Raw genomic sequence first — 10,478 nt, 5'->3', positions numbered from 1 at the left:
AGGTGGTGTCATCTGCATATCTGAGGTTATTGATATTTCTCCTGGCAATCTTGATTCCAGCTTGTGCTTCTTCCAGCCCAGCGTTTCTCATGATGTACTCTGCATAGAAGTTAAATAAGCAGGGTGACAATATACAGTCTTGATGTACGTTTTTTCCTATTTGGAACCAGTCTGTTGTTCCATGTCCAGTTCTAACTGTTGCTTCCTGACCTGCATATAGGTTTCTCAAGAGGCAGGGCAGGTGATCTGGTATTCCCATCTCTTTCAGAATTTTCCACAGTTTATTGTGATCCACACAGTCAAAGGCTTTGGCATATTACAGTCACCCAGATCTTTCATTTGTTTGCCAGACTGAACCAGTGTCTCTCAATTTGCAGGAGCAGCTGCAAATTTAATTCTTGTATTAAAAATGTTTGAGTGTTGGGCTTCCCTGATGGTCCACTGGTGAAGAGTCCACCTTGCAATGCATGGGACACTTGTTCAATCCCTGCTATGGGAAGATCCTACATGCCATAGAGTAACTGAGCCCATGCATTTCTACTCTAATCCAAACCTTTTTCATTCCCCCCCCCCAAAAAAATCTGTTCAACTATTTTGCTCATTGATGAAATTTTGTTAATGTAGAGACTGTTAAGGCTTTACGTTCATAGGCAGTGGAAAATGAATTAAATGCTTTTTAAATCAATCAATTAAGCTAAGAATTCCCATCAAAATAATTTTGACTAAATTAATGAAATCATTTTTAAAGTAATACAGGTTATTTTTAATTTTAAAAAGGTATTATAGGGCTTCCCTGCTGGCTCAGTGGTAAAGAATCTGCCTGTCAATGCAGGGGATACACATTTGATCCCTGGTCCAGGAAGATCCCACGTGCCACAAAGCAACTAAGTTCGTGTGCCACAACTACTGAGCCCGGGCGCTGCAACTACTGAAGCCCACGCTCCCTAGAACCTGTGCTCTGCAGCAAGAGAAGCCGCTGCAATGAGAAGCCTGCATGCTGCAGAGAATAGCCCCCGCAGAGCGGTAAAGACCCAGCACAGTCAGAAATACGTAAATTAATTAAATTTAAAAATAAAATAAAAGCATTATATACTTGTAGAAAAAATTTTAAATATAGCGGTTGTAAAGAAGAAAATGAAATGAAATAACTTTTAAATAAGCATCCTGAAAACACCACCAGACAAAAGATAACTGCTCAAATATACTTTAGTTAATAAAATAAACACATCAGTTACCCACTCATGAGGAGGTCTGAATTCTGGCAAATTAAAGCATTCAAAACACTGACCTGGAAGTTAACAACAACACAACATTTTGAGCAGCAACCAAAAGAGAAAAGAGCCAAGATGACCTGAGTATTCCATAAAGTGTAATGTTATTTCCTCTTATGATTGGCAAAGTTTATATAAAAAAAATTCCCACAGTCTCTACAGCTGGGAAGAATGGGAGACTTTAAAAATTTTTTTTTAAATAAAGGGACAAAAAACAAGCTGAGAGCAAAAGGTGAGGGAGCTGGGAAGCAGCAAACCTATGGAGATGGGTTATCAACACTTTTTATGTGTTTACATTTGAAATACAGCAAAGAATAGAGTTGGCTATGAAAAGGATTTTAAGAAATACCCATCATTAAAACAGCAGGGTCTAATTTAGAGGTAAACTAGGACTCTGTAGTTGGGGGAACAAAATAAATAACCTGTTTTCTTTTTTTTGGCTGTGCTGAGTCCTTGTTGCTGCATGGGCTTTTTTCTAGTTGCAGCAAGGGGACGCTACTCTCCTTGCAGTGGCTTCTCTTGTGGAGAATGAACTCTCCAGTGTGCAGGCTTCAGCAGCTGTGGCTCCCAGGTTCTAGAGCACAGGCTCAACAGTTGTGGCGCACAGGCTCGGTTGCTTCGTGGCACGTTGGATCTTCCTGGACTAGGGATCGAACCTCTGCTCCCTGCATTGGCAGGAGGATTCTTTACCACTGAGCCACCAGGGAAGCCCAATAACTTTTGAGAACAACTCCTCCCAACCCTAAAACCTCATCCACTCCTAGCCCCAGTGAGTGAGAAGGACACTCAGTAAAGGGTATTCACTTTGATAGCTTTAATAGCTATAACTATTTAGTGTTAACCAGTTCAACAATGTTACTTAAGAAAACTAACTGGCACTGTCCACTGTACTGGGTCTGTACAGAGGCAAGTAAAAATTCTGGGGCTTTTTTAAAGAGAACTGATTTTTGAACATAGTCTGTACCAGAAACAGTTTATATATACTGATGAAATGTCATCTTTAGTGACAACCACCAAATTCTACCCTAGCAGAAAATTATCTGAGTGGATTTGAGTATTAACCCCCAGCATCCTTTCTAACTTCCTTGTGGAAAATTAAAATGTCCATTTCCCAGACTCCTCTACAGTTATGTTTCCCCATGTGAAATGGGGTCTATCTGTCAGCTGTTTCGTGAGATTTGGAAGGCAGAAATGGGGCGGGAGCCATCTTTCTGCTCTTCTGACTGTTAATGCTGGCAAGCACATTTATGGAAACATTGGGTTTTTCTGCAGTGTTCCAGCGTCCCGAACCTCACAGCTGTCAAGAGACAAGTTTGGTGGAGATAGCCGTTACTAGTTGGTGGGTGTTGAGGGGCAGTTTCAGAATAGCAATTTCCTGACCCTTGAACTGCAGCAAGCAATGTCATCTGGAACTCAGATGTGGCTGGGGTGGCCTCCTGAGACCCTCCCCTGGAGGGCCTGATAAGTAGTCTGGTGCTGGGAATAATTTCTGAAGGCCCATGCCTCCCAGCCCTTCGAGTAATTCTGCAAACAGACTAAAATGCTAGAGTGGTTTCTCTTTCCTGCAACTGGGCCCAGATGACATATTAGCACACCAGTTGCCTCAATACATAAGCAGAAGGGTGACTGGTCTGTGTGAGCTGCAGTACTGAGCAGTGTGCTTGACGATACATGCTCTGGAATCAGACTGCCTCGGTGCAAATTCTGGCTCTGCCATACATTAACCTTCCTGGGATGTTAATGTCCCTGTACCTTAGTTTCTTCATCTATAAAATGGGACTAGCAATAATATCTTCCAGTTATGGGACATAGTAAATGAAAAGATAATCTAAGTAAAGTACTGGTTTTTCCAGTAGTCATGTATGGATGTGAGAGTTGGACTATAAAGCTGAGTGCCAAAAAATTGATGCTTTTGAAGAGTCCCATGGACTGCAAGGAGATCAAAACAGTCAAGCCTAAAGGAAATCAGTCCTGAATATTCATTGGAAGGGCTGATGCTGAAGCTGAAACTCCAATACTTTGACCACCTGATGCAAAGAACTGACTCACTGGAAAAGACCCTGATGCTGGGAAAGATTGAAGGCAGAAGGGGATGACAGAGGATAAAATGGTTGGATGGCATTGCCAGCTCTATGGACATGAGTCCGAGTAAGCTCTGGGCATTGGTGATGGACAGGGAAGCCTGGCGTGCTGCAGTACATGGGGTCGAAAAGAGTTGGACACAACTGAGTGATTGAACTAAACTGAACTGAAAGTGCTTGTAATAGTGACTGTCTTAGAAACGGAGAAGGCAATGGCACCCCACTCCAGTACTCTTGCCTGGAAAATCCCATGGACGGAGGAGCCTGGTAGGCTACAGTCCGTGGGGTCACTCAGAGTCAGACACGACTGAGCGACTTCACTTTCACTTTTCACTTTCATGCATTGGAGAAGGAAATGGCAACCCACTCCAGCATTCTTGCCTGGAGAATCCCAGGGACAGGGGAACCTGGTGGGCTGCTGTCTATGGGGTCGCAGTGTCGGACACGACTGAAGCCACTTAGCAGCAGCAGTCTTAGAAAAAGCCCCTGAGAGATGTTAGCTATTATCACAGTAATATTACTAGTTATGCAGGCCACTTTAAAACACTGCTTTAATTGAGTAGAAAATGTAAACATTTTAGAATTTTATTACTATACATTTTATTGTGACCTCAAGAATTTTAACTTACACACAAGAGGTCACAGAAAAGATCTGACTGGTTTCATCATATATGTATACACAGAGAGAGTGACCATTTCAGAACCACAGTGTACCTGAGGATAGCAAACTAGCCAACTAATTAGTTACTCTAACTAGTTTTTGTGGGTCTCACCCTAAGGAAGAGTAATTTTCTAGTAACAATTTTTGCCATTTTCCCATTACAAATACTACCTCATTAACTACGCTCTGACTTTATTTTTTGGGGCTCCAAAATCACTGCAGATGGTGACTGCAGCCATGAAATTAAAAGATGCTTACTCCTTGGAAACAAAGGTATGACCAACCTAGACAGCATATTAAAAAGCAAAGACATTACTTTACCAACAAAGGTCCGTCTAGTCAAAGCTATGGTTTTTCCAGTAGTCATGTATGGATGTGAGACTTGGACTATAAAGAAAGCTGAGTGCCAAAGAATTGATGCTTTTGAACCGTGGTGTTGGAGAAGACTCTTGAGAGTCCCTTGGACTGCAAGGAGATCCAACCAGTCCATCCTAAAGGAGATCAGTCCTGAGTGTTCATTGGAAGGACTGATGTTGAAGCTGCAACTCCAATACTTTGGCCACCTGCTTTCGAAGAGCTAACTCATTTGAAAAGACCCTGATGCTGGGAAAGATTGAAGGCGGGAAGAGAAGCCGACGACAGAGGATGAGATGGTTGGATGGCATCACTGACTCAATGGACATGAATTTGAGTAAACTCCTGGAGTTGGTGATGGACAGGGAGGCCTGGCATGTTGCAGTCCATGGGGTCACAAAGAGTGGGACACAACTGAGCTACTGAACTAAACTGATAAACCAGGGTATGTTATTCAGATTTTTTTTTTCAGCTTCATTAAGATAGAACTGACAAATAAATCTGTAAGATATTAAAGTGTACATTATGGTATCTGATATACATTGTAAAAGGATTCCTCCTACCTAGTTAATTAATGCATGCTGATTTGCTGAGTTGTGTCTGACTCTTTGTGACCCCATGAACTGCAGCCCACCTGGCTCCTCTGTTCATGGGATTTTCCAGGCAAGAATATTGGAGTGGATTGCCATTTCCTCCTTCAGGGCATCTTCCCGACCCAGGGATAGAACCTGTGTTTCTTGCATCTCCTGCAGTGGCAGGCAGATTCTTGACCACTGCACCATCTTTACCCTTTCTTTTTTTTGGTGAGAACATTTAAGTTCTGCTCCCTTAGCAAATTTCAATTGTATAATACAGTGTTATCAACTATAGTCTCTATGTTATACATTAGATCCTCAGAACTTATTCATCTTATAGCTGAAAATTTTGTGCCTTTTTAGCAATCTCACCCTATTTTCCCCACCCTCCAGTCCCTGACTACTTTTCTACTCTGTTCTATGAGTTGGAGTTTTCAGATTTCATGTATAAGTGATAACACACAGTATTTGTCTTTCTCCACCTAGCTTAATTCACTTAGCATATTATTTTTTGGGTCCATCCATGTTGTCACACATGACAGGATTTCTTTTTTGTCATGACCGAATATTATCCCATTATATATAAACCACATTTTATTTATCCATTCGTCCATTAACAGACACTTAGACACTTATTTAAAATTTAGATTGTTTTTAAAATGTTATCAGAGAGGAGACTTCATGAGAATGAGATCAGTACTCTGTAAGATTTGAAAATTGGAAGTTTAAAATTTTAATGTTTAGGCTTAGAATGCTATTCTAATGTACTTATTAAGAAGGTCTTAGATGAAATTATGGCCTGGTTTGGTGTGAAGTGTATTCTGCGTTTAAAAAAAAAAGTGTATTCTGATGATAAAAAAAGATTTTGGAATAAAGCTCCCCCCGCAATATGCTGAAATTATAAGAACGCTGTGTTTCACCTTATCCAACAACCAGCGAGACAGAGGGCCCTGAAGCCAATACAAAGGTGTTTGCTGTACCTTTGACAGTTCAGATACTGCAGAAAGTCCAGGACTCAAGAGCAATGGAGATTTACTGAAGAGTTAGAAAAACAATGGAAAGAAAGAAACTTCATGCTTTGATGCAATTACTACTTTTACACTGTTCTGAAAATCATACAGCTATATATATTTTTGGGCTTCCCTGATAGTTTGGTTGGTAAAGAATCCACTTGCAATGCAGGAGACCCCGGTTCAATCCTTGGGTTGGGAAGATCCCTGGAGAAGGAAACAGCTACCCACTCCAAATCCCATGGACTGTATAGTCCATGGGGCCCAAAAAGAGTCGGACACGACTGAGCAACTTTCACCATCATATATATTTTGTTCTTTTTTTAAAAAAATATTATTTTTTGGCTGTGTCAGGTCTTAGCTGCAACACTTGGGATCTTTAGTTTTGGCATGAAAACTCAGCTGTGGCATGTGGGATCTAGTGCCCTGGGCAGGGATGGAACTTGGGTCCCTTGCATTGAATGTGCAGAGTCTTAGCCACTGGACCACCAGGCAAGTCTCTCTTTCCCTTTTTTTAAAGAAAAATATTTTTTATTTTCATGAGAACAGATATTCTGAAATGTGAAACATATTCATTCAATATCTATTTATTGAGCACCTGCTCAATGCCAGGCAATCCCTGGCCCTGGGAATACAACCCTGATGATATATCAAAGATCAGTGCCCTACAAGGCCTCAGTGTCTATCAGCAGAGAGAGAAAGAAAGTACTCCTAGGAGAAGGAAACTATAAAACCAAGGAAGCAAATGACTCTGCCTGGCAGTGTCCACATGCATGCATGCCAAGTTGCCTCAGTCATGTCCAACTCTTTGCGACCGTATGGACTGTAGCCTGCCAGGCTCCTCTGTCCATGGGATTCCCCAGGCAAGAATACTGGAGTGGGTTGCGATGCCCTTCTCCAGGAGATCTTCCTGATCCAGGGATTGAACCCATGTCTCTTAAGTCTCCTGCACTGGCAGGAGGGTTCTTTACCACTAGTGCCACCTAAGAAGCCAGTCCACAAAAGCTTCCAAAAGGCAGTAACAGTCGAGTCTTGAAGGATGAATAAAAGTTCATAATGGAGAAGAGGACAAAGGACATTCTAGACAGAAGCCCAAAGGGCAGAGGCATAGCAAGTATTAAAAAGCATGACCTCTTCAAAAAAGTTTGCTGTGGCTAGAGACTCAGGGTCTGTGAAGGGACAGTGGGAGATGAACAGAGAACAGTATGTAGGTGCCAGCTCCTGAAACCCCTCCACTTCTGTGGGTCTGGACATTTTTGAAGGATTTTAAGAAGAATGACATGGTTATAGGTCTACCAATGACTAGCTATGTGACTTAGTCAAGTTACTTAACCCTAAGTACCAGTTTCCTTTTTGTAAAATGGAGATACTGACTGTTAAGAGGCACTAAGGAAGTCTGTTGAGAGGATTAAGTAAGATAATAGCAAAGATAAGTAAGATTAACAGCAATAAGAAATAAAGACAAACAACAATGAGCATGTGAAGATATGTTTAGCATCAGGAGTCATTAAGGAAATGCAAGTAAAAGTCATAGTGAGATATGACTTCACACCCATTAGGCTGACTACTATAAACACACATACACACACACACAGGAAAATAACAAGTGTTGGCCAGGATGTGTAGAAATCAGAACCTTCACGTACTGCCAGTTGGAATGTAAAATGGTACACCCATTTTGGAAAACAGCCTGGTAGTTCCTAAATGATTAAACATAGAGTTACCACAAGACTGCAATTCCACTCCCAGGTTTATGTTTATGTTTAAGAGAAATGAAACTATATATGCCCATAGAAATTTGTATACAAATGTTTATAGCAGCATTATTCATAACAGTGAAAGGGTAGAAACAACCCAATGTCCATCAACATTTGGGAAATGGACAAACAAAATGTGGTAGATCCACTCAATGGAAAGTTATTCAGCCATTAAAAAGGAATGAAAAACTGATTTCCTATTTGCTACCACATGGATGAAACTTAAAAACTTCAAGCTAAGCAAAAGAAGCCAGTCACAAGACACCATATATTTTATGATTTCTTTTATATGAAATATCCAGCATGGGCAGGTGAGAGACAGACAGTAGGTTAGTGTTGTCAGGGGCTATTAATGGATGTGCGGTTTCTTTATGCAGTAAAGTGTTCTATGATTACAGAGTAGTGATGGCTGCATAACTTTGTGATACACTAAAAAACACTGAATTGTACACTTTAAAAGGTGAATTTTATGGTATATGAGTTATATCTTCATAAAAGTAAATAGCTAATATTTGAAGGTTTACTAAGCACAGTAGTAAGCATTTTACACCCATTATCTTATTTCAGTCCTCACAACAGCCTCATGAAATAAGTGCTACTGTGATTCACATGGTATAGATCAAGAAACAGAGGCACAGAGGAATAAAAACAAAATCTTCTCCAAGACTGCACATGAAGCAAGGGAACAGACTGGAATTCAGGCTGACTGACCCCAAACCAGCACTCTTTTAAGTCCTGCATTTTTTCTGACCATAATGTATGCAAAATGCCTAGCAAGCAGGTGGGTGTGTGTGTGCTCATTCATGTCCAGCTCTTTGAAACCCCATGGATCAGGCTACTCTGTCCGTGGGATTTCCCAGGCAGGAATACTGGAGTGGGTTGCTATTTCCTTCTCCAGGGGATCTTTCCAACCCAGGGATGGAACCAGTGTCTCTTGCCTCTCCTGAACTGGCAGGAGAGGCATGATTTCTTTACCATTAGCGCCACCTGGGAAGCCTAGCGTGCCATCTGTTGTTGTTCAGTAGCCAAGTCGTGTCTGACTCTTTGCGACCCCATGGACTGCAGGACGCCAGGCCTCCCTGTCCCTCACCATCTCCCGGAGTTTGCCCAAGTTCATGACAATTGAATCAATGATGCCATCCAACCACCCCATCCTCTGTCACCCTCTTCTCCTTCTGCCTTCAATCTTTCCCAGCATCAAGGTCTTTTCCAATGAGTCGGCTTTTCACATCAGGTGGCCAAAGTATTGGAGCTTCAGCTTCAGCATCAGCCCTTGCAATGCATATTGTATTCAGGGTTGATTTCCTTTAAGATTGACTAGTTTGATCTCCTTGCTGTCCAGGGGACTCTCGAGAGTCTTCTTCAGCATGACAGTTCAAAAACATCAATTCTTCCGTGCTCTGTCTTCTTTACGGTCCAGCTCTCACATCCATACATGACTACTGGAAGAACCATAGCTTTGACTAGACGGACATTTGTCAGCAAAGTGATATCTTTGCTTTTTAATATCCTAGTGGCTCACCATGCAGTTAGGGCTCAATAATTATTAGGTATTATTGTTATGATGAGCCAGTTTGTATACCCTGAAAAAAAAACCCAAAACAGCCTGGAGAAATAGTGGGAAAGGCAGGGCCAGGGAGATTAATTTAAAGGCTTAATGCAGTTGTCAAAGTAAGAAATGGTGAGGAACTAAATTAAGGCATAGAGACTGAAAAACAGAAGCGATATACAGGAATTTTTCCAAGAAAATAGGAATTGTCCTATAAATTGGGGTAGTTATAACTCGATATACTAATATTTACACCTACAAAGCATTAACGTAACTTGTATTCATAATTGTACTTTTTTTTTTTTGCCAGTTTGCTTGTTTTATTGATGCCTGGATGCTCAGGCCTTGACCGCATATTCCCGGAGTGGGAACAGCCACTCTTTCCACCAATGCTTCTTGGTCTTCAGGTTCTGTTCATGCTTGGTGCATGGCTCGTGTTTTCTTGGGTCACAGATCAGAGGCTTCTTACCCTTACAGATTTCCCGAGCTTCTCTTTCTGAGTCTGGTTAATGACGGTGAGTACACTGGCAATGGATTTAAAAACGAGAATCTTGGAGAGTTTGGAAGCCTCACTGCCTGTCACTTTAGCCACACGCAGCTAGGATAGCTCCACCTTCAGGTCTTCCAACTTTTTCAGCAGCTCCTCATTCTTCTTGCCAAGAAGGTCTTGAGCCTTTATCTTGGCCATGGCTGTATAGTCTGCCTCTGCAGCCTTCTCGGAGGGAAAGAGCCATAATTGTATTCCTGAGTCATCAGGAAAGGTTTAGGTTATTCTCAAAGTATGTGATTAAGTCATGGAAATGGGTAATATGTTTCAAATTTTCTTTTTAGTAGATTGACCTTATAAGTTGAAACAGCTAGTTATACTAGTTCACGCAGACAGTCAAAATTCAATTGAGGACTTCCATGATGGTCCAGTGGTTGGGAATCCACCTGCCACAACATGGGTTCAGTCTCTGGCCGGGGGAGATTTCACATACAACTAGAGAGTAGCCCCCGCTTGCCACAATTACAGAAAACTCACACACAGCAAGAGAGACCCAGCGCAGCCAAAAATAAATACATAAAAATGAAATTTGAAACATTTTAAATATCTGTAAGAGTTTAATCTATAACAGTCCTAAGAATATTAAAGAATTAATGATTCCCACCAAGTTCAAGATCTTTAAAGGTGGATGAAAAAGACAATATACATATTTTAGGAATCATTAAGTTAAAAA

At 41.3% G+C, this 10,478-nt stretch overlaps 1 protein-coding gene and 1 pseudogene across 1 annotated transcript in view; both read right to left on the bottom strand.

Moving 5' to 3' along the window:
• ZBTB8A (zinc finger and BTB domain containing 8A) overlaps window positions 1-10,478 on the bottom strand; it is a 55,257-nt gene that overhangs the window by 40,938 nt on the left and 3,841 nt on the right. The window lies entirely within an intron of this gene.
• On the bottom strand, window positions 9,597-9,946 carry LOC104986384 (annotated as a pseudogene).

Source organism: Bison bison, unplaced genomic scaffold (genome assembly GCF_000754665.1).
Source record: "Bison bison bison isolate TAMUID 2011002044 unplaced genomic scaffold, Bison_UMD1.0 scf7180017864068, whole genome shotgun sequence".
Classification (NCBI taxonomy): domain Eukaryota; kingdom Metazoa; phylum Chordata; class Mammalia; order Artiodactyla; family Bovidae; genus Bison; species Bison bison.
The sequence above is the reverse complement of the archived record's forward strand: the minus strand, read 5'-3'. Positions and strand labels throughout refer to the sequence as shown.